The 22,543-nt window shown below is 47.1% G+C and overlaps 1 protein-coding gene across 7 annotated transcripts in view; it reads right to left on the bottom strand.

Annotated features, from left to right (window-relative positions):
* ARHGEF11 (Rho guanine nucleotide exchange factor 11) overlaps positions 1–22,543 on the bottom strand; it is a 4,318,379-nt gene that overhangs the window by 2,543,217 nt on the left and 1,752,619 nt on the right. The gene's annotated exons all lie outside the window — the stretch shown is intronic.

The raw sequence follows: 22,543 nt of genomic DNA, 5'->3' as shown, positions 1-22,543 counted from the left end.
AGGTGAAAAAGAGAAAGTTTTCCTCCGAGAGGGGCTTCCAGGCAAGAAGTTCCTGCAGCCCAACAGAGGGAGTCATTGAGCCTGTTTTCTGTGAGATTGCGGCCTGTCCTCTCCTCCCCTAGGGGTGGAAGCAGTCCACTGTCTTGGTCTATAAGAGGCTTGCGTTTGAGGCCTTCCTCGGGAGCGTCTGTATCTACCCCTCTGAGGCCTGTCTGAATTGGGAAAGGACCAATTTTTTGTAGGCCAATTCCTACTAAATCTGGGTGGCTGTACTTGTAAGAAATCCTTAACCGTTTGCATGGATTTTGCCTTGTCCTCCATCTACTTTATCACCTCTTCAGCCTTAGATCCAAACAAAACATTATGCTGAACAGGAGCATCCAATAATTAGAAGTTATGTACTCACCATAACGTTCCATCTGAGTAGGTAGTTCATTTGTCTGCAACCTGTGGGTTACGGATCCGATATCGGATCCGAGCCGGCAACTTGCTTCAAGCTAATGGATCTGAGCTCCTAGACCCTCCCTTCACCCATAATCCCCTGCTAACCCTCCATGACCTCAGATCGAGTTTGCCTCTCCATATATATCCGACAAAGGATATCTAAAAAAAAAATACTAATAGATCCAAGAAGGTCAGGGGAAGGAGGGGATGGTTGCAGACAAATGAACTACCTACTCAGATGGAACGTTATGGTGAGTACATAACTTCTAAATCTGAAGTAGGAATGTTCATTTGTCTGCAACCTGTGGGACAGAGTCCCCAGCTACCTGCACCCTGGGTGGACATCATGGAAGGATATTACGAGCACACGCAGAGCCAAAGGATGCTCTCCTCTAGAAAGCAGGTCTAGCTTGTAGTGGTTGATAAAGGTATGAGATGAAGCCCAAGTGGCTGCAGAACAAATATCATCCAAGGAGCTCTAGACTTGAAAGCATGAAGTAGAAATGGAGCGAGTGGAATGAGCACGAACTCCTTCTGGTGCGGGCCTACCCGAGGCTTGATAAGCTAGCAGGATACATTGGGAAATCCAGCGAGATAAAGATACTTTAGAGATAGCTTTCCCCAAATTAAATTTGGCAAAGGAAACGAACAGCTGGTCAGATTGTCTATGGCCAGCCGTCCTATGGGTAAAGCAAGCTGCCTATGAACGTCCAATGAGTGCAGCTTGTATTCACCCTTATTTTGATATTTAGGGAAGAAAACCGGTAAATTAATGGATTGGTTGATGTTGGTTTCTGATGCTATCTTGGGAAGAAAGGAGGGATTGATCCTGAGGTACACTCTATCAGGATGAAAGATCAGGTACGGAGGTTTTACAGAAAGAGCCTGAAGTTCCGAAGTAATGGCTACAAGGAATGCCGTTTTCCATGACAAGAATTTGAGGTCCACTGTAGCAGCGGGTTCAAAGGGTGGAGCAGTCAAGGCTTGAAGAAAGTACAGTTTTGTACCTACCATAAATGTAGATGTTCGAGGGCTATTACAGCTGCAGTAATTACATATGGGTTTTCAGGCGGTCCCTCGGGCGGCCGAATTCCAAAGTCTTGGTCCGGCGTGGTTGTTGTCGCACTCTTCTGGCGTCAGGAAGGCTAGAGTATAAAAGACACAGCCGTCGCCATCTTCTTCAGTCTTTCTTGCCCCAGATGTCAGGTGCCCCCAAAAGGAAGGCAATACATAAATTAGTGTAATACACAAAAGTAAGCAAATAAAACATAGTAGGATAACCCAGTCAGCAGGTATGAATAGTTATTCAAACCCCAAGGTCTTACCAAGAGGGGAAGGAGGGTGGGAAACCTGTACTGCAGCTGTAATAGCCCTCGAACATCTACATTTATGGTAGGTACAAAACTGTACTATGTTCATCGTGCATTACAGCTGCAGTAATTACATATGGGTAGAATCCCAAAGCTATGTATAGGGTGGTAGGTACTATACGGGACTGGGTTGAGCTAGAATGCCCTGCAAAACTGCAGTAGCAAAGCCTGCTCTTGTTCTGGAGTATAAAGGCAGATGGTAGTGCTTTGTGAAGGTATGTACAGAGCTCCAAGTGGCTGCCTCCAAGATATCTTTAGTAGGCACTCCTCTGAGGAAGGCTGTAGAGGTGGCTGTGGCCCTAGTGGAGTGTGATCTGATACCAGTAGTGCGAGCTTTCCATGATAGGAATAACAGAAGCGTATGCAGTGACCAATCCACTTGGAAATGGTCTGTTTAGTTACAGGTTTCCCTTGACCCCCCACAGCATAGGAAACTAGGAGTTGATCTGATTTTCTGAATGGCTTGGTTCTGTCCAAGTAGTAACGTAGCTGCCTATGGATATCTAAAGAATGAAGCAGCCTCTCCTCTTTGTTTTGAGGATTACAGTAGAAGGTAGGAAGGTGTATGGCCTGGTTTAGGGCTACCCTAGATACTACTTTAGGCATAAAGGAAGGGTTAGTACGCAGGGAAACCCTGTCCTGATGGAATATGAGGAATGGCTGCACCGCCATGAGGGCCTGTAACTCAGATACCCTACGAGCTGAAGTGATGGCCAGGAGAAAAGCTGTTTTCCAGGACAAATATTGTAATTCTGCTGAAGCAGCTGGTTCAAAGGGAGGCAATGTCAATTTTTCCAGTACATAGTTAAGGTCCCAAGCTGGCACTGGTTGTTTCCTTGGAGGCCTTATGTTCTTAGCCCCTCTGAGGAACTGTCGTAGGAGTGGGTGTGAGAATAAAGGAGGATCCATATTGAATTCTGCAGAGATTGCTGAGGCATGTATCTTGATTGAGGAAAGAAAGTCCCTTGCTCAAAAGTTCAGTTAGGTACTGTAAAATCTGAGGCAGGTTTAATTTTCTAGGATCCTGTCCTCATTCTTCATTCCAACAGCAAAACCGCTTCCATTTTGCAGAGTAAGCTTTTCTTGTAGATGGTCTTCTAGCCTCCAAAATGACATCCTGCACTTCTTTGGAGAGTAGTGTCTGATGTGAAGTTAAGGAATTTTCCATGCAGCTAGGCTGAGAGTTTTCAGCTGACTGTGTAGGGTTTTGAAATTGTTCTGCGTCAGCAGTAGAGGTGTTAGAGGCAGGGGCCACGGAGGAGTGTGTGTTAGGCTCCTCAATAGTGGGTACCAATGTTGTCTCGGCCAATCTGGAGCAATCAGTATCATCCTCGGCTTGTCTGTTCTTGCTTTCAAAAGCACCTTGGGCAGCAGAGGTAGTGGTGGGAATGCATAAACTGACCAAGTTGTCCATGTGAATGAGAGGCGTCCACTTTCCAAGCCTTTGGGTGGGAGGTCCTTGAGCAAAACTTTTTTAATTGATGATTTTTGTGGGAGGCAAATAGGTCTATGTCTGGCCTTCCCCATGCTTGAACAATCTGCATGAATACGTGTGGATGTAGCTTCCATTCGTGAGGATCTGTCATATGCCTGCTCAGAGTGTCTGCCAGTGTGTTTTCCATTCCTGGCAGGTACTGAGCCTGAAGTTCTATTTGTCTTTCCAGAGCTAGATTCCAAAGAGTCATGGTTAGTCTGCACAAGGGGTATGAATGAGTCCCTCCTTGTTTGTGTACCACATTACTGTGGTGTTGTCTGTTCTTATGAGCAGTTGTCCTGGATGCAGGAATTCTCTGAATGCTGAAATTGCATTTATTACTGCCAGCATTTCTTTTTGATTGATGTGAAGGTGCTTTTCTGCTTTGGGCCATTTGCCCTGAATGCACCTGTCCTTCATGTGTGCCCCCCAGGCGTAATCTGAGGCGTCTGTGGTTATGACTTGTGTAGCTTGAGGCTTGCAGAATGGGAGGCCTTTGTTTACTTGGCATGCTTGGGCCCACCATATGAATTCCTTTTGAAGACAGGGAATTATTGGAATCTCCACTTCTAAGCTGTGACTGTGTTGAGACCATAGATTTTTTAGGTACCATTGAAGTTTCCTCATGTGCAGCTTTGCACATGGGATTAGAAGAATGCAAGATGCCATGAATCCCAGAGCCTGCAGGATTTTCCTTGCAGTAAGCCTGGTACTTTTTGCAAGCATTTTGAAGTAATGAGATAGTTGCCCTTGTTTTTCTGTTGTTAGGTAAGCCATCTGGGTGTTTGTGTCCAAGTTGGCACCCAGGAAGGTTGTTTTCTGAGAGGGTGTTAGCTTTGATTTCTCCTTGTTGATGGTGTATCCCAGAGAAAGCAATAAGCGTGTCACATATGCCAGATGTTTGAGAAGTACGTGTTTGCTGTCCGCTTGGATCAGGCAGTCGTCCAGATAAGGATAAATTTGTATCCCTTGAAGTCTGCAGTATGCAATCACTGATGCCAGGCACTTGGTGAATACTCTGGGCGCAGTAGATAAGCCAAAGGGCAATGCAGAGAATTGGTAGTGGTTTGAACCTGCAAGAAATCTGAGGTATCTTCTGCAACTTTGTCTGATTGGGACATGCAGGTATGCCTCCTTGAGGTCCAATGTTACCAGCCAAAACCCCTTGCCCAGCATGGGAAGGAGTTGCTGTAATGTGAGCATCTTGAATTTTGGTACTAGAAGGAATGTGTTGAGAATGGATAAGTCCAGAATGGGTCTCCAGTCGCTTCCTTTTCTTGGCACCAGAAAAAGCCTTGAATAAAAACCTTGTGCTTGTTGGTGCGTAGGTACCTTTTGTATAGCCCTCATGTTTAGGAGCTTTGCGATTTGTAGTTGTGCCTCTACCCTTTGATTTTGTGGTAGGTTTGGCATGCCTCTCATTTTGGAAGAGTGTGAAAATGAAATTTGTAGCCTCTGTTTATTATGTCCAGAATCCATTTGTCTGTTGTGACAATATGCCAATTGTTTGCAAATAGTGCCAGTTTTCCTCCCAAAGGTGCTGCCAGTTGAATTCTGCTTGGCATGGAAATGAGAGTCATTGAGTCTGCTTTCTGTACTGCTGTGCACTGTCGTCACCACTTCTTGGTGTTGGTGATTGCCATTGTCTGCCTCTGTAGGACCCTTGGGGTTGTCCTCTGCCCCTTCGCCTGTATCTGCCTCTTTGGGCTTTGTCAGTGGTTGGAAAGGACCAGTTTTTGACGGCCAATTCCTGCTGAACCTTGGTGGCTGAACCTGTAAGAAAGCTTTGACAGTTTGCATAGATTTTGCCTTTTCTTCCATTTCCACGTAAAATATCCTCAGCATTACCACCAAAAAGAACATCCTTATGTAACGGTGCATCCAGAATTTTTGCTTTCACCTGGTCTGGAAGATTTTGTTCCCTTAGCCATGCATGTCTGCGAATGACTGCTCCAGTGGCGGCCGATCTGCTGGAGGCCTCTAGTGCATCATAACCACATTGTAAGGTGTGCTTGCCCACTTGTTCAGCACTATGCATCATATCCTGCAACTCTTTTAAATCTGGTTGTTCAGGCTGTGACATTTTGGTTTTTAATTGTGATAACAGAAATTGCTGATATTTAATCATATGAAACTGGCAGTTTAAGGCCCTCATGGCAAGGGTGGCCGAGGTGTAAACCTTCTTACCCCACCTTTCTAGAGATCTAGATTCCCTTTCCGCAGGTAGTGGATTCTTGGCCGTGGAAGCCTTAATTCCTTTAGGGCCTTGAGATATAGTTTCAGGGTCTGCATTATGGCCTTTATAGAGGAACTGATGGGAATTAGGAACTCTGTAATACCTATCCGGCTTAACTGGTGCAGGAGGCAGAGAATCAGGATTAAGACAGGCCTCCGAGTATACATCATCCAAAACCTCCAAAACAGGAGGAATAGCCAGAGGTCTATGCTGAGGTAACCAGAGGAATTCCCTAAGCCTTTTCTTGGAGTCTGAAAAGTCTTGGCCTTCCCAATGGAAGTGCTCTCTCAAGGAGTGTAAAGTTTCCCCAAAGGAAAAATCCTCAGGGGGGGATACAGAAGGAATAGACTGCTCTGCATCCGAATCCTCAAAGGGTGAATAAGATTGTTCTTCAGCATCAGAATGTTCTGATAAAATGGATTCTTGGTCAGAAGGAGGAGAATCCTCCTCCACTCTGGGTCTCTTGTCCGGAGGGGCCTGTGAGCCTCTGATAAGAGTGATCAGGTCTTCAGCCATTTTAAGCATGTGCTTCTTAGGCGTGGGCCCAGGTCTTGGGCCTTGTGAGGCAGGCCTAGAAAGTTGCTTGGCTGATTTGGCTTTTGTAAAGGCCTTGATGGAGAATGAAGATGAAGGCCTAAATACACCATGGGTGGATGTAGATCTATCCACATTGGTGGGTTCGACATGAGCAGGGGCTTCGGTTGTAGTTTGGGAAAGAACCGAAGAACCAGCGGTCTCAGGTACAGAAGACCCCGCCGAGGAGTGTCGCCGGTAGTCAGGGACTGCAAAGGCGTCTCACTGAGAACCGCCCACGTGGAGCTTGTTTCGTGGTGTCGGTGGAGACCGCAGTTCTCGACTGACGGTCCTTTTCTTTGCGTTTTCTGGACATAGCGGTAGTCGGAGTATCCGACGACATTTTATAATTAAACGCTTTGCCAAAATAGTGTTGGGCGAACTCCGACGCTTGATAGTGCGTTTATTGAAGGTAGCACAAAGCGGCAGCCCAAGACGTCGTGGTCTGGGCCCAAACAAGGTATGCAAAGGGAATGGAAATCCTTATGCGGTATTTGCTTCCCACAAGAAATACAATTATTAACTTTTTCTGACATCGGTCTGAGGCAAGAAAAGATTCCCCAACGGGGTACTTAGCTTTAATGAAGACTTTGGTTCCAAATTTTTTCGTAATTCAGGAGCTGGCCGACCGGCACTTGCGAACTGCTTCTGCCGGGCACCGCAAAGACTGGAGAAGATGGCGTCGGCTGTGTCTTTTATACTCTAGCCTTCCTGACGTCAGAAGAGTACGCGACAACAACCGACGCCGGACCAAGACTTTGGAATTCGGCCGACCGAGGGACCACCTGCCGGCTGAAAACCCATATGTAATTACTGCAGCTGTAATGCACGATGAACATCTAGAGTAAGATCCCATGGGGGTACGGCTTCTTTTACAGGAGGTCTAAGTAAAAAGGTACCCTTGAGAAAGGTTTTACACAATTTGGCTGACATCAAGGGTCCTGTATCATGTCCCACATGGTAATGAGAAATGGCTGCCAATTGCACTTTGACAGTTGAACAACTAGCACCTTCTTGAAAGAGTTCAGTTAGGAAATCTAAAATGGATGTGAGAGGGGCCGTAAAGGGATCTAGCTTTTCCATTTGCTGTGATATACCTTCCTGGTGGAGGGCTTATGTGCTGCCACGAGGATGGCTTTGACTTGTGAAGAGATACCGAGTCCTAACTAGGAGTGGAACTGGAGCAACCAAGCTGTCAGTTTCAGATTGTCCAGGTTTGGAGTTGGCAAGTCCAATGGATGGGAGATGAGATCCGGGATGGGATCTAGAATCCAAGGGTGATTCACAAGGTGAGACCACAGGTAAGGGAACCAAATTTGTCGAGGCCAGAATGGGGCAATGAGAATCATTTTGCTCCCCAATCGCGAGGCTTTCTGTAGTAGTTGTAACATCATTGGAAGAGGAGGATAGGCATAGAGTAGACCGGGTGGCCAAGCATGCACCAGAGCGTCTCTTGGAGAGTCCCCTGGTGGGGGGATTAGAGCGAAGAAATTGTCGCATTTGGCGTTTGATGGAGATGCAAAAAGATCGCAGCAGGGTTGCCCCCATGTTGCGAATATCTGCTTCGCTACTAGAGGATTGAGAGACCACTCGTAGGGGGTAAGAAGGGTGTGGCTGAGCTTGTCCGCTAGGATGTTGGTCCTCCCTGGAATGCGTTGCAATCAAGCGGTTGGTGGAGATCGCCCATTCCCACACTCTCATGGCGCAAAGAGGATAAGATCTGGTTCCCCCCTGTTTGTTGATATACCAGACCACTGACATGTTGTCTGAGTGAATTGCAATCGTTCCTGCGGGAAGGAAGCTCTGAAGTGCTTGCAACGCTAACAGCACCGCTGTCATCTCCAGAACGTTGATATGCAGGGAGGTCTCTGTATCGTTCCACGTGCCTTGGACTGTCCTGCCTGAGTAATGCCCCCCCCCACCCGAGGCAGGAAGCGTCCGTGGTCACCGTGGCAATGGGGGGAGAGGTGCAGAAGGGTCGGCCCGTATGGAAGTTTGATGCTTGGAGCCACCATAGTAACGCCCTTCTGCAAGCCTTGCTGATAGTAATGGGGTGGTGGAGAGGGAGTGATAGGAAGGACCATTGCACTAACAGAGTCCACTGTAGGACTCGCATGTTCAAGCGGGCGCATGGAAGGAGTGTAATCGCTGCTGCCATGGAGCCTAGTGCCCTCAGGATCAATTCTGCTGGTAAAGCCTCTGAAAGAAGGATAGCCCGCACATGGAGTTGAAGATTTCTGATTCTCTCCGCAGTTAGGAAGGCTCGCAAATCTCTGGTGTTTATTCTGGCACCTATAAATTCTATGATCTGTGTTGGAGCCAGTAGGGATTTGCCGACATTGATAGTAATGCCTAGTTGTGGGGCTAGATGGAGAAAGAAGTCTCTGGCCGTGCAAAGTAGATGCCTTGTTGGTGCGGTCAGGAGCCAGTCGTCCAGGTACGGGAAGACCTGAATTCCCTGGAGTCTCAGGTGGGCCGCAATCACTGCTAACACCTTGGTGAACACCCGGGGGCTGTGGTGAGGCCAAAGGGAAGGACCCTGAACTGGTAGTGACCGTCTCCCAGTCGGAAGCGAAGGAACCTCCTGGATCGTTTGTCCATTAAGATGTGGTAATACGCATCCTTGAGGTCTACAGAGCACATCCAATCATTCTCCCTCAGAAGGGGGGGGATAGACTGAAGAGTGACCATTCGGAATTTTTCCTTGGTTACTGACAGGTTCAAGCGGGAAAGGTCTAGGATGGGTCTCAGATCCCCCATCTTTTTTGGCACTAAAAAGAACCTGGAGTAGAACCCTAATCCGAGCTGGTCTTGGGGGACGGACTGGATGGCTCTTTTTCTTAGCAGCTGCTGTATTTCTGCGGCTGCGGCCTCCCTGTGATCGGGTGGTACATCGGGGAGGTTCTTGGATTGGGGGACATGGAGAATTATCTTGTACCCTCTGGATATGATGCGAAGCACCCAGCGGTCTGTTGTGATGGACTCTCATGCCGCTAGATGCTTCGAAAAACGCCCACCGACTGCCTCCACAGTGCTGCGCGGGCCGTTCAGAGAAAGGTTCTCTGGACCCGAAATTTCTCGGAACCCCTCTGCCCCTAGGGCGACGTCCTCCCTGTCCACCTCTGCCATGGTAGGACTGGTTGTCCGGAGCTGGTTGGGAATGTTGTGATTTTCGGAACCACATCTTCTTCTGACCCTTTTGGTTCCTTGAAAAGGACCGCTGGGGAGCAGAGAAGTGGACTCCGACGGCAGACAACGTCTTCCCGTCCTTCTCGCTCTGGACAAGCGTGTCGCGAACTGTTTTGCCAAAAAGGGCAGAACCATCAAAGGCGTTGAAGGGCTTTAAAGGGCTCCGTAAAGTCGCAATGACGGAGCCAGGCCTGACGTCTCATGACTAGGCCTGCTCCGCTGGCCCTAGCGGCTCCCTCTGTGGCATGGGACAATAGCCGCATAGAGGTGTTAGAAATAGATCTTAGAGTGGCCATTGGTGGAGTATAAATGTTTATCCTCCTCCGACATGGACTCAAGAGATGCAGCGTATTCTTTGATAAGATCCGCTGCATCCTGATGACATGTGCCATATAGTTCAGAGACCTTACAGAGAAGGTCGCTGAACTAAAGACTCGCTTCCTAAGCGATCCATCAAATGAGACTCTTTGCTCGGTGGATGGACTGAGGGACTCTCCTGAGCTAATTCCCTCTTTGTGGCTGCCGCGTCAACATGGCATCTACAGGGGGCCCTTACTCCAATGAGACCGGTCAGAGGGGGCTAAGAATCCTATCCGCCGTTTGGGTATTGGCTCCACGGTGTCCGGATCCTTCCATGCCCTGGTGGTAATAAGGTCCACCAGGGATCGGCTGGAGGACACCCAGGAGGTAGGGCCTGCCTCGAATGCCTCCAGAAACACGGACTCGTCAGATGAAGACTTGGGGGCAGACCACCCACCTCTGATTCTTAGCATCTCCATGATGTCTCCAAAGGAGACATCCTCAGGGGGTGATCTTGGGGAGCCTTCCCCTTCCTCCAAGTCCGTGTCTTCGGTTAAGGACTCAGGGGAGTCCACGTGCCTCCTTTTGCACTTATGCTTGCGGGGCTCGCCAGCGACATCTTGTTCCAATGGAACTATCTGTGACATTGAAGCAGGCTGTCCCTTTGGCCGGGTGATGGAAGCCTGGCCCAGCAGAGAGGGAGTGCAGGGAGGAGTCGATGCAAGGGCCGGGGGTCCGGATGCTCTCAACAGAGCCCTCTCCACAACATCGAATGCCGAGGGAGAGCCACTCTCCAATGGATCCGAAAGTCGGCTCCCACTCGGATCCGATGAAGGGATCGGAGCCGGCGCCGAGACCGTCGGATCCGAGGGACCAGTGTGCTCAGACCTGGACGGAGCCGAAGGCACACTGAATCCCGGATCCGGCTCGGACCACGGCTCCGAGAGGTCGGATCCGACAGACTCGGGGGTAGGGTCGGATCCGAAGTACACAGTACTGTCGGCACCGACCCACCCCCGGCTCCAAGGCTGCTCGGCTCCGAACCTGGGTAGCGGGTCAGAGAAGGAGCAATTGGGTGGAAAAAAGGTGTCGAGCTCCCCCCCTGAGGGGGGGGAGGCAAGAGCACTCCCATCTGCAGCTGGGCCTGGATGAACCTTCGCATCATCCGGTCCAAGTCTGCATCTGATAAGCTGAAAGTGGATCTCGAAGAGGCCACCGAGGCAGGCCTGGAATGCCGCCTCGATGACCTCGACGGAGATCAGGTCTCCTCCTCCTCGGGCCCTGGGGAGAAAGAAGGGGATCGGAGCCGGGGAGGAGGAGACCTAGAAGCAATGGAGAGAGAAGCCCGCTTAGCTGGCGGGGCCGAAACGGAGGTCTCGGCCCGCCGCTTTTGGTGCTTCTCCCTCCGTTTCTCCCTCCTGGCCTCCCTGTCCTCCGACACTTTAGCGGGAGTTTGAGTCCCAGTCGGAGGCAGGGGGGCAGGAGTGGCAACCATCACAGGCTGCGATGGAGCCACAGGAGTGGTAGAGGAAGCAGAGGCCGAAGCCGAATCCGGGGGTAGAAGTCCCGCCAGGACCAGCTTCGACCTCCGCTCTTTCAGTGCCCTGGGGTTGAACGCTGCACAGATAGTACAGCCCGAGGTGAGGTGTTCAACCCCAAGGCACGAGCGAATGTGGCCATCAGCCGGGGAGAGCTTATGGCCACACTCGGTACATTTCGAAAATATGGCCTTTGGGGCCTCAGCCATTCCCTTTTTTTTTTTTTTTTTTTTTTTTAGAGCAAAGAAAAACAAGTACACACACACACAGGCCCCAAAAGCACACCACAAACACTCACACACTAGCGACCAGCGAAGGGAGGGTATTCTCTGAGCATGTAGCCCAGGCCGGTATGACCCTGACCTTGAGTAGCATCTTACCCTCACCAAGAATGATGCCACAATATGAAGACAAGATGATCAATTTCAACAATTGGCTTAAGTATTGGTGTCATTCAAAGGGGATCCAATGCCTGTCAGCTTGGGATGATATGCTAGACAAGCCACGATGCTTCGCTAGGGACGGCTTGCACCTGTCACCCCTGGGCTTTCGGATATTGGCAAAGGCTCTTGCTACCCCCATAGTGCCTTTTTAGGCAAGGCTCAAAAGACAAACCCACCTCCATAGATATCACAATGGATAAGAAACTAAGAGTAATGCTACTCAACGCCAGAAGTCTAAACCTCAAGATGCATGCACTCGAAACTCTCCTTAGCATGGAGAACATCGATATCTGTGCAGTAACAGAAACCTGGTTCAGGGCTCGAGAGCACCCCAGCACTACCAGGTTTTACCTCATACCATGCTTTTGCCCCAAAACTTGGACCGAACCACAAAAGGAGGGAGTATCGATATTCATCAAAGATACCCACACCTCCAGGTTGGTGGCAAAGCAGCATCAGAGACTATCCATGTGCAACTAACAGTGGGTAAAACTGCCTTCCAGTTTATAGCCTGCTACAGACCACCCTCCCAAACCCAGGAACCCCACTCGGCCTTCCTGAGAACACTGGAAAATATGAAGGTCTCTCCAAACACCATTATATTGGGCGACTTCAACTACCCAAACATAGACTGGGAGCATTACTCTAGCTCCAACACCCTAGCCCAAAGGTTCCTAGAATTTATAAACTCAAATGCTATGGAACAACTTGTTACCACTCCCACAAGAGGGAAAACATACTGGACCTGATCATCACCAACATGGGGACTCTATGCTCCAGACCAGAAGTGTGTCCCTCACTGGTAAGATCAGACCATAAACTAATCTCACTGGATATTCACATCCCGACCCACCTGCCCAGAAAACCACAGTGAAAACTTCTCTAAAGCAAATTTTACACTCCTCAAAATTGAGGTGGAATCCTTCAAAGCCCCGGCCTGTGGAAAATACAGCCCAGACCGCAGAATCCTTTATAAACGCATTCTATGAACACCTTCAGGAATGCATGGATCATGATCCCAAATAAAACCAAGACCCAATCCTCCAAAGGCAGGCGTCCTGTCTGGTGGACCCCAGCCATAAACAAACTATACAATAGAAGGAGGAAGCTACTAAATGAAAAGCAAAATCCCAAAAGGAAGGCATCACTGATCAGTATTAGCAAAAACTACGGGCACACATAAAATTGTCTAAGGCCAGCTTCGAGAAAAATTGCACAGGATACTAAGGATAATCACAAGGCTTTCTTTAGTTATGTTAGGAACCTGGGTGGTAATTCCCAGATATGCTCAGAATTAGTCCAAAATGACAAAAATACACGAACCCACAGACATTGCCAACATCCTAGCTGACAGGTTCAGCAAACTTCTCCCTCCCCACCAAAAGGGCAAATATCTATCCCAGCAGAGTGCTGCCCTGACATCTCAGATGCTCAGGTAAGAGCCGCCCTCTCCAAAGCAAAAACACAGCATCAATGGGACCAGATGGTGTCCCGCCCTACATGAACTCAAAGAAGAGCTAAACCCAAACATAAAACTACTGTTCAATCTCAGCCTTACTACAGGATATGTGCCCAAAGAGTGGCGTACAGCAACAGTGGTCCCTCTCCATAAAGGTGGTGCCTCGACGGATCCTGGAAACTATCGCCCATAAGCCTGACTAGCTTGGTCTGCAAAGCTATGGAAAGGATCATCATGGACCTCATAAATAAAGATATTGGGGACCTACAAACACTGGATCCTACCCAGTTCGGCTTTGTTAAGGGCAGATCCTGCCTCTTAAACCTGGTTGATTTCTTTGAAACAGTCACCAAGGCCATTGACAGGGAAGGTGGTCCACACAGCCTACCTGGACCTCGCAAAGCCTTCGATACAATACCCCACTCGGGCATTATAGATAAGCTCACCAGCTTAAATATAAACCCCTATGTCACTAGATGGATTGCAAACTGGCTCAAGGACAGAACCCACATGGTTAGAATTGCTGGAGCCATGTCAGACTCCAAACCAGTTACAAGTGGTGTCCCACAAGGCTCAGTCCTGGGACCTCTCTTGTTCGGTATATATTTCTCGGAGGTACAGGCCAACACGGAAGGACTGTGGCTGACCAAGTTCGCAGATGACTGCAAACTGGGTGCAATAATCGACTCTCCAGCCGACACAAGCATCCTCCAAAAGGGCCTCATAGAAACAGACAACTGGTGCCAGTGCCATGGCCTCAAGCTAAATGCAAAAAGTGTATAGTCATCCCCTTTGGCAAAAACAAAGTGCCCACAAATTACCACATGGGTGGAAATCCATTAAGTACAGAAGAAGTAATTAGGGACCTGGGGACCCAAGTTGATAGCAATCTCTCATTTGACAACCACGTGGCCAAAGTGGTTAGAAAAACATTTTATATAGCCCACCTAATCATGAAGGATTCACATCTAGATTAGGGGAGGTCATCGTGCCTCTTTACTCATCCCTCATCAGGCCCATAATTGAGTACAATGCTCCTTTTGGGATGTACCTTACCAGACACCTGCAGCAACTGGAAAGACCCCAAAAGTACCTCACCAAGAGGATCAAAGGGCTCAAACAGATGCCATATGCTGCCCGGTTAAAGAAACTCCAGCTCTACTCAGTGGCATACCGCCTGTTCAGAGGCGATCTGTGCCTGACGTATAAAGCCATGTCCAACCCGCATTAATGGACATGCTGCACCTCAGAAAATCCAAATCCCATCGAGCTACGCTACCGGAGACTTGAACCTCAGCACTGAAATAAATAGGACATGCTGGAGGGACAGATTCATAACCCAGAGGCTCCCTTCACTCTGGAATAAAATCCCAGTCCAGGTTAGGCAGAGTCCCTCATTGACTCTCTTCAAGAGGAATCTTGATGAGTGGATGGGAGATCGCAGGTTTACCCCGGGTATCACTTCTGTGTCACTGTTAGATAGAGGCACAGTATACTAACCTCGAAAAAGGGCATAGCAAAATAAATTTAAAATGGGTGGCGAAAGCCAAACACATTCTGGCTAGGCTTATAAATGCCCTAGGGCAGATAGCCTAGTATGAACCTATGAACCTATGAAATAAACAAAAAAATAGGGAACCTAACTCAGACACACTTAATAAAAGTTAATTTAAAGAAAAAAAAGTTTTCTGAAGAAAAAAGTTAGTCACTTATCTGGAGCTCAAGAAAAAGGATCCTGCCATCACAAGCGTGGCAAACTAGATCTGAGGTCATTGAGGGTTAGCAGGGGATTATGGGTGAAGGGAGGGGCTAGGAGCTCGGATCCATTAGCTTGAAACAAGTTGCCGGCTCGGATCCGATATCAGATCCGTAACCCACAGGTTGCAGACAAATGAACATTCCTACTTCAGATCTTAGCTTTACTTGATCTGGCAAGTTTTGTTCCTTTAACCAAGCATGCCTTCTAATGACTGTACCAGAGGCAGCAGCCCTACAAGAAGCCTCTAAGGCATCAAATCCACAGTGTAAACCATGCTTCCCAACTTGTTCAGTGGCATGCATTAAGTCATGTAATTCCTTATCATCTGCACAGGCGGAAATGGAAGTTAGCTTTTGTTTCAAAACAGACAGAAGGAATTGCTGGTATTTCAGCATATGAAATTGACAGTTTAAAGCCCTAATAGATAAAGTAGCTGAAGTGTACACTTTTTTGCCCCATCTTTCTAAAGATCTGGAATCCTTCTCAGTGGGAATGGGGTTTTTAGCAGAAGCGGCCTTAACCCCCTTAGGGCCCTGAGAAATGGTTTCAGGATCAGCAGTAGGGTTCTTGTATAAAAACTGGTGGGAATCAGGAACCCTATAATATCTGTCTGGCTTAACAGGAGCTGGAGGAAAAGAGTCAGGAGTTAAGTTAGCCTCCGAAAAAGCATCATCCACAATATCCAAAATAGGAGGAATAGCCAGGGGTCTATGTTGGGGAAGAAGAAGAAAATCCCTTAGTCTTTTCTTAGATTCAGAGTACTCCTGTCCTTCCCAGTGAAAATGTTCCCTCATTTCATGCAAAGTTTCCCCAAAAGAGAAATCCTCAGGGGGAGAAGAATATTCCTGGTCAGAAGAAGAAACTGAAGAAACAGAAGCCTGATCAGGGGAGTCATAATACACTTCCTGCCTTGGCCTTTTATCTGGAGGGGGATGTGAACCCCTAATCATAGTAAGTAAGCCCTCCGCCATCTTAAGTAACTGTTTCTGAGACTTGGGTGCCGGATCAGAAGAGGCCTGGGCTGCAGTCTTTGATCTGGAAGGAGTCTTTGCCTTTGTCTTTGGCTTTGCCTTTATTAGAAGCTGAGTAGGCCTGAAAACTCCCTCGGAAGCCGGTACCTGCACAGCGGCTCCGGACCCATCCGAAGGAGCATTGTCCGAAGGTCCTGCAACAGAAATATTCAAAGGCCTAGTTGGCTCCTCGTGGGAGTCCGTTTGACTATCGGTTCGAAATGGCGGCGACAGGGGCTGCAAAAGCGCCTCACTGACGACGGCCGAACCTGAAGCTGGCTCTGCTTGTACAACATCGTCTGATTTGGACCTCGGAGGCCTGTATTTATCCTTGCGTCGTTTGTGAACTCCGGTAGCTGGAACGGTATCAGACGACATTTTGTAATTAAAACGCCTACCGAAGTAATGAAATGCAAAATCGTACCTTCGTTTAATCGTACGTTGATTGAATCTAGCACAAAACCGACAACTAGCTACGTCGTGGTCAGGGCCTAAGCAAGGAATACAGTAAGAATGAAAATCCTTATGAGGTATTTGCTTCCCACATGAAATACAATTATTAACTTTTTCTGACATCGGACTGGAGCAAGAAAAAAGTTTCCCTAACGGGGTACTTAGCTTTGAGTAGAAGAAGAAAGTCTTCGGACTAAAGTACGTTTATAAAAAATTGTCAGGAGTCAGCCGACCGGCACTTGCGAACCGCTATCACCGTATGGCAAGAAAGACTGAAGAACATGGCGTCGGCTGTCAGTTTTGCACTCCTGGCGCTCTGACGTCAGGGAGCATGGCTGAGCAGCCGACGCCGGACCAAGACTTTGGGATTCTGGCCGACAGAGGACTGCCTGCCGACCGAGGACTGCCTGCCGGCAGGGGAGAACCCTACAGTCATGACTGCAACAGTGAAACATGATGAACATCTGATAGTGTGTGTAGCCTGCTTTAAAGCGTAGGTATCTTCTGCAAGATTTTGAATTAAGAAATGCCATAGATACTGTTCCACAATTTTCTTTTAAAAATAACAGATCCTTGAAAAGGCATCTGTGCTACAATATTTCTACTTTTAACAAGGTTTTGCAGTCAAGAGAGGCATGGTACTTTTAAATGCAGGAATTGCACAGCCTGCAAGTTTATACACTCTAGTCCTACTTACATGCACCCTAATATGCACTTTAAAATAGACACAAACTTTTATGCTGACTGCAGGACTAAGAACATTGTTTATTTTAGTTACTGCACTTTCTGCAATGCTTTTTATGTAGGCTTAACAGACAACTCAAAGACAGGGTGCTGGAACATCAGAGAGACATTAGAAACAAGAAAAACACCAATGCCCTTGCTAAGCATAGTATGCGCCATGGACAGGAACATCATTTTAAATTCCTTGTGCTAGAGATCATTCCTGAGAGTTTAAGAGGTGGAGATCTGAGGAATCGCACAGAATCTGCAGAGCAAAAATGGATTCAGTCTCTTAATGCTGATAAAATACCAGGTCTTAATGAAGTTGTCTCTGTTAAGCCTTTTTTAAAAGCTAAACCTCTCAAACAATGAGTATAGGATTGTTTTTTATACATATCTTTTATATATTTTTTTTTTATCTTTTTTATATTTTGCCTGCTTTCTTGTTGTGACATTTTTCTCTTAGATAAGTGATGCTTTTATCACTGCTTTAATTGACTAATTAACTTATGGTATTTAACTGCATTTGTTACTAGTTTAGAACACTCTGATGAAGCGGTGAGAGCACACCGTGAAAGTGCTTACTCTCTTTTGTGTGCATTAAAGTTTATTGTTTTACCTTCAGCTGTGTTAGCTTTGGTACTTTTTTGTTTTTCTTAGTATCTTCTGCAAGATTTCCTGATTGGGATGTGCAGGTATGCTTCTTTTAAATCTAGTGTTGCCAACCAGGCATCTTTGCCTAGCATAGGAAGTAATTGGTGAAGAGTCAGCATCTTGAATTTTGGAATCTCCAAAAAGGTGTTAGACAGGTCCAGGATAGGATGCCATGAATTGTCTTTCTGTGTACCAGGAAAAGTCTCTAGTAGAAACCTTGTACCTTTTCCTCTTCTGGTACCAGTTGAACAGCCCCCATGCTTAAGAGAGAAAGTACTTGTTTTGGGGCCTCTGCCCACTGATTTGGGGGTAGGTCTGGCCACCCGCTTGGTGTTGGCAACGTGTAGAAGTGAAATCTGTACCCCTGGGACACTATTTAAAACCTATTTGTCCTGGGTAATGAGTTCCCAATTCTTTGCATGAAGAGCAATCTTTCCCCCCAAAGGGGCAGTCAGTTGATAAGTGCTTGGAAATTTTAAAAAGAAGTCACTGAGACAGTTTACCACAGGGGGGAGTCTTATTATTCCCAAATTTGGAAGTGGATGCCCCCCACTGCTTAGTTATGCGTGTCCCCTGGGACTGAAACCTGGGGTTTTTGCTGCGTCTGGGTTTGGCTTGAGAAGACCTGGAAGGGGCTGGAAAGGACCAATTCTTAAAGGGCCAGTGCCTACTAAATCTAGGAGGCTGAACTTGTAAAAAAATCTTTAACAGTTTGCATAGATTTAGCTTTATCTTCCATCTTTTTAAGAACTTCCTCAGCCTTGTTGCCAAACAGGCGGTCCTGATTTAAAGGAGCATCCAACAATTTAGCTTTAACATGATCAGGCAAAGATTGCTCCTTAATCCAAGCATGCCTTCTGAGCACAGACCCAGTAACAGCAGCCCTACAAGAGGCCTCTAATAAATCAAAACCACATTGCAAAGTATGTTTTCCAACTTGTTCAGCAAAATGCATTAAATCCTGTAATTCTTTATTTTCCACACAGTCAGGAATCAACATCATTTTCTGTTTAAGCAGTCCAATAACATGTTGCTGATACTTTAACATATGAAACTGGCAGATTAAAGTCCTAATGGCCAAGGTTGCAGAAGTGAAAACCTTCTTACCCTATCTTTCCAGCGCCCTGGAGTCTCTATCAGAAGGGGTAGGATTTTTAGCAGTAGAAGCCTTAATGCCCTTGGGCCCCTGTGAAATAGTATCTGGATCTGCAATAGGATTTTTAAAAATGAACTTGTGGGACTCGGGGACCCTGTAGTATCTGTCAGGTTTTCTGGGAGCAGGAGGCAGGGAATCAGGGGCCAAAGTAGATTCCGAAAAAGCATCATCAACAATGAGCAGTACAGGAGGAATAGCTAAAGGCCTATGCTGAGGTAGGAGAAGGAAATCCCTAAGCCTCTTTTTTGAATCAGAAAAATCCTGGCTTTCCCAGTGGAAATGCTCCCTTAGAGAATGCAAGGTTTCCCCAAAAGAAAAATCCTCAGGAGGGGAAGCAGAGGGAATGTAATCCTCTGCATCAGAATCTTCATAAGTAGATAAGGGCAAATCCAGATCATCAGAAGAATCAGAATCCTGATCAGAAGATTCATAATCAACTTCAGTCCTAGGCCTCTTAGAAAGGGGGGGGGGTGTTGGCTACCCCTGAATTAGAGTTATTAGATCTTCAGCCATTCTTATCATTTGTTTTTTAGGCATAGAGGCCTGAGCATGTGGCCTGGGCGTCGGTTTTTTAGGCATGGATCGAGATTTAGGCCCAAGTAAGGAAGGAGGCATCAATTTAATATGCAAGTCCATAGGCCTGAATACACCCTCAGAAGTCGGTGCCTGCACAGCGGCTCCGGACCCATCCAAGGTAGAGACATCCGCAGGTTCCATAGTTGAAGCATCTCGCAGCATACTGGACTCCGAATGGGTCTCAGTAGAGGTCTGCGAATCAGAAGTAGCGGGTATCAGGGGCTGCGAAAGCGCCTCACTGAGTACAGGTGACTGGCTTAGGAGAAGCGTCGTCGGCAGTTTTGGACCGCAGCGGCCTGTCTCTGTCTTTATCTTTGCGTTTTTTCGGAATCCTGATAGTCGGATGGCAGGCGGGGTCTTTTCAGATATCATGACCTGTAACTAGAAGTTATGAATCTCGGGTCTATATTAGATGATCGAACTTTCAAAAGTTCGAGTCTCATATTGTCGACACCATATGATCAAATTTTTGAAAGTTCGAACATTTTAACGTAGATCTCCGTACAGCGCGGAATGGGAAGATTTTCCTTTTCTGTAGTACAATCTCGGAGTTGAGCGGGGTGTGTGTGTGTGTGTGTGTGTGTGTGTGTGGGGGGGGGCACAGACCCTTACGTGGGGGATGCAGGGGGGCTTGCCCCTCTGCTAAAAACGTTCATGTAGATTATTTGTGTGGTTGTTTTTTTTTTTATTAGATAATCGAACTTTTAAAAGTTGGATCATATGGTGTCGACCATATGACAGTCGAACCTTTAAAAGTTCGATTATCTAATATAAACACTGAATCTCTACTTCCAGTTTCAAACATCCTTTTTGACTAGCCTAGGATTGTCTACTTGTCCCAGTGTGATCATAAAAACGTGTGTCAAGAGCCATCTGCCTGGGGGCCTACATCTGGTCAAACCATGGAGTAAGCATCTTCCTCCTGGAAAGACATGCTCTCAGATGAAAGTATGACAACTTCAGAGGTCCCAGGGATAGCATGCATCACAGCTGGGGGCTGCAAAAAAAAATCCACAGTTCAGTAATGTTTAAGCATAGGAAGACTTGCCAGGTTCGAAGTAATGCCTCCACTGTCTTGTCTGTCCTCATACTGGGCCCGCTTCTCTGTATACTTTTTATGCTTCAGTAGAGGGATGACTGCTGGGCACTGCTCGATAACGCAACTTGACTTAACAGGGACTTGAGCCCCCCCCATTTATTTAATTTTCCCCAAGCAGGCTTGGAGAAGTAATCCACCTCTCGGGGTTTTCTTACTATACTTCAAGCAGAAAATTCAAAAAGATGTTGGAGAGGACCCAAAATAACACACACACACATGAAATTTTTTTCGGAAGCCAGCATTTATACAAACACAGAAACACCTCAGATGGGGAGAACATATCACAAAACACACTGTCAACATCTGATCCCACTACCAGCAAACAGTCTTGACAATGAACAACAGGAGGTCCTCAATAGGGTACAACCTGTCCAACTCTTTAGGATGAGCCAACAGACCAACAGATGCTCTCACACAGTGTAATACTATATTGCAATACTCTGGAAATTGGGGCATATGTCGGACTTTTGCCTGTGGGAGTGATATATAGTGAGGAGTATACAAAAATGATCCATATAAAAAATGCACTTTGGCTTCATAGATTCCCCAGTTCCAGGTCAAGTAAAGTACAGTTGTGTACACTTACCATAAATGTAGATGTTTGAGTGTGTTCACTGTTGCAGTCATCGCACTTGGGTTACCTGCCTGAAGGTAGCCCTCAGTTGGCCCGAATACCAGTCTTGGGATTTCTGCATCGGATGCTGTCACCTCATCCATGACGTCAGGTTGTCAGGGGTATAAAACATGCAGCCGACACCATTGCATCAGTTTTTCTTGCCCCAGATGTCAGGAGCTCCCAAAATAGGAAGCAATCAAATGGTGTGGAACACCTCCAGTAAAAAGTAAATACCATTTCCATAAAATATTGCCAAAAAAGAGGATAAGTAGAAAGTATAGAAAGACAGGGGGCTGAAGGGGGGTAACCAGGACTGCAACAGTGAATACACTCAAACATCTACATTTACGGTAAGTGTACACAACTGTACTATGTTCTCCGTGTTTCACTGTTGTAGTCATCACGCTTGGGTTGATTCCCAAAACTGAGGAAGGGTGGAAGGCAGTCAAGAATTAGTAGGGCTGGATAGCAGGCCTTGTAAGACTGCTGTGGCAAATCCAGCTCTGGATTTAGAAAAGATACGCAAGTGGTAATGATTGGTGAAGGTGTGCACAGAACTCCAGGTTGCAGCTTCCAGGATGTCCCTGGTAGGGACTCCCCTGAGAAAAGCTGTAGAGGTTGAGGTAGCCCTAGTGGAATGAGGCCTGATCCCCTGTGGGGTAGGTTTTCCATAGTGATTGTAGCAGAAATGGATGCAGTGTGCTATCCATTTAGAAATGGTTTGTTTTGAAATGGCCTTGCCTTCTGCCCCTGTAGCAGAAGCTGGTTAGATTTTCTGAAAAGTTTAGTCCTGTCAAGGTAGAACCTGAGCTGTCTGTGCACGTCCAAGGAGTGCAGGATCCTTTCCCCTTTATCCTGAGGATTAGGAAAAAAGATTGGCAAATGGATACATTGGTTGAAAGCAACACTGGATACCACCTTAGGCATAAAAGATGGGTTTAGTCCTGAGGGAAACCCTGTCCGTATGGAAGATAATGAAGGGTTCCACAGCCATAAGGGCCTGTAACTCAGTCTTCTTGCTGAAGTGATGGCTAGCAGTAAGGCTGTTTTCCAAGAGAGGAAATTTAACTCTGCTGTAGCAGCAGGCTCAAAAGGGGAAATGTGAGCTTCTCTAGTAAAAAGTTAAGGTCCCAGACAAGAGTGGGAGCTCTCCTTGGAGGTCTTAAATTGTTAGCTCCTCTCAGGAACTGTTTGATCAGAGAATGAGAGAAGAGGGGTGGCTCAGTATTGTAATGAGCTGAGATGGCAGAGGCATGAATCTTAATTGATGAGAAGGATAGGCCTTTGTGGAGCAGCTCTGCTAGGTAATTTAGGATTTGAGGCAAGGAGGGCACAGCTGTGTCCTTCCCTTGAGACTGGCTCCAAGAACAGTATCTATTCCACTTTTCCGAATAGCATTTCCTAGTACTGGGCCGCCTGGCCTCAAGGTTAACATCCAGCACCTGTTTGCTGAGGGTTGCTGGTGATGTAT

The sequence above is a fragment of the Protopterus annectens genome, chromosome 17.part0 (genome assembly GCF_019279795.1).
Source record: "Protopterus annectens isolate FY-2018-M chromosome 17.part0, PAN1.0, whole genome shotgun sequence".
Taxonomy (NCBI): domain Eukaryota; kingdom Metazoa; phylum Chordata; order Ceratodontiformes; family Protopteridae; genus Protopterus; species Protopterus annectens.
Note: the sequence above shows the minus strand (reverse complement) of the source record. Positions and strands in the feature narration are given on the sequence as shown.